The sequence below is a fragment of the Rhagoletis pomonella genome, unplaced genomic scaffold (genome assembly GCF_013731165.1).
Source record: "Rhagoletis pomonella isolate Grant_MI unplaced genomic scaffold, Rhpom_1.0 Rhpom_scaffold_00011, whole genome shotgun sequence".
NCBI classification, from domain to species: domain Eukaryota; kingdom Metazoa; phylum Arthropoda; class Insecta; order Diptera; family Tephritidae; genus Rhagoletis; species Rhagoletis pomonella.
Window position 1 is genome coordinate 13,729,565 of NW_023458565.1, and position 2,097 is coordinate 13,731,661.

The following is a 2,097-nucleotide window of genomic DNA, read 5'->3' on the forward strand; positions in this document are numbered from 1 at the left end:
AAATTTCATATTTATTTATTATTATTATTTATGTTTGTCCATAAACCCTAAAAATTTGAAACAAATCAAACATATGAAGTGCGAACCCCGTCCATTTTCGTATGGAACGCCCCATATGTATATGTACACACATCAGTGCGTATTACAAGCGACCTTGAGAAGTATCAATTTTAAGCAAAATTTTTTGTTGATACATTTCATTATTTATCTGCAATCAATCATATTGGGTAAATCCGTAATTCTCTTATTCACCCATCTTCATTGATATTTATTATGTGCATACATACACTATATGTATATAGTATAGTTATACATACACACGCATCTATGTGAGAATACATTTCTGTGTTTATACGAATCTACGCATTTACGTTTTTTTTTGTGGATGTAAGTTTGCGCGTGGACCCTTATAAGTTTATGGCGCCAAATATATTTTATGACTTTAAAATTATGCGCTGTGGTGTGAATTCAATCACAGTCGAACACGGCAATGCACTGGTCCTACCAATAGCTACATATGTATGTACATAGCTACACTCTAATACAATCGGTTGTACGTGGCGTATACGTAATGTTAGGGCGACTGTTGGGATGAGTGCTATGTATGTATTGAACTGGCGCTGGATACTTGTACGCACGCATGTTGACAAGCGTTTATGTTTGTCAGAATGCGTGTTTGTCTGCGGCCAAATCACTTGAAAATTGACAACTTTGGTGGGCGCAGCTGTGTTGAATGACTTGACGCTAGGAAAAAAGAACGAAAACCAAGAAACAAACAGAAAAATGACGGTATATAAAAATAAAGTTAATATTAAACATACATATGTACATGTACATATAGGTATACATTAAGGTGCCTCACAAAAATATTTGCGGTTTTCCACCGAAATTATTTAGTATATTTTAAGACTTCTGCCAAACTACCCGATTTGAAAATACCTCAAAAATCTCATTGTCTTTATTATCTTGCTAAAATTTTAAACTATTTTTCCTGAGGTGATTTTCCGAAAAAAAATATTACGTAAAAAGTAATTTTATTTTTAAAAATTATATTTTTGAGGTATTTTCAAATGAGTCCAACTCTCGCAAATCTTCCTAGTTCTAAGAAATATTACGAATAAACGGTTCTAAATTTTTTTTGTATGACGAGTGATGCACCCTAATGTACATATGCTTAAAGGAAAATTTATTCGAAGGCTGTTAGTAAATTAAATTTAGTAGAAAATTAATGTGGTTTGAGTATGTGTAAATGCGCTCACTTGTGTGTGTGTGTACGTGTGAACTCGCTATCGCTTTCATAGATAATTTACACGCGACTATGCTCGTGCTTTACATACATGCTATCCAAGTGAGTGCGTTAAATTAGCATAATAAAATGTAGCAACAGCTGCAACATGCAATTTTCGCATAAGTTTCTAATTTTATTTCATTGAGTTTAAATTGGCTTAAGCATGTTGCGGCAAATTTGAGTGAGGAAAAAGTCTAAAAATTATGCGCGCTTAAAAGAAGATTGCAACCCTTGTTTGCTTAAGCAGTAAAGGGATTTTTTTTTTTTATATACATTTTTAGTTTGTTTTTGGATTTTTTTTTTGCCAGCGCATTTGCATTTTTCATTTACTCAACATTTTAATTTAATTTGCAATGTTTTACTAGGCTTCTTTGAACTTTTTTTCCACTTCAGCTTTCATTAAATCTTTCCCTCTTTACTTTCAATTTTACAAATTAAGCTTTTAATCCTTCAAATGCACCCATATCACTTGGTGAACCTTTAAAAAGCACTTAAGATAAAATTAAATTAGCACAAAGGGGTTTTTTTTTCTAAACAACTGTCACCAAACAATTTCCACAAACAATGAATGATAAAAAAGGGGACAAACGCAATAAAAAAAAACTAAAACAATGATGCGTAAATCACTAAACTGAATTGTTATTTTTATGTGCTGCATTTCTTTTTTGCTTTTGCTTCTGTGATTTTGCCCTTTTTTTTATTTTTTTTCTTAAAACTGTGGAAGTTGTTCATTTTATTTATTCTTCTTTGTTTGCCTTGCTTGTGCCATGCGCTAGTGCGTTCGACTTTTTTTACAGTACCTCAAGTAC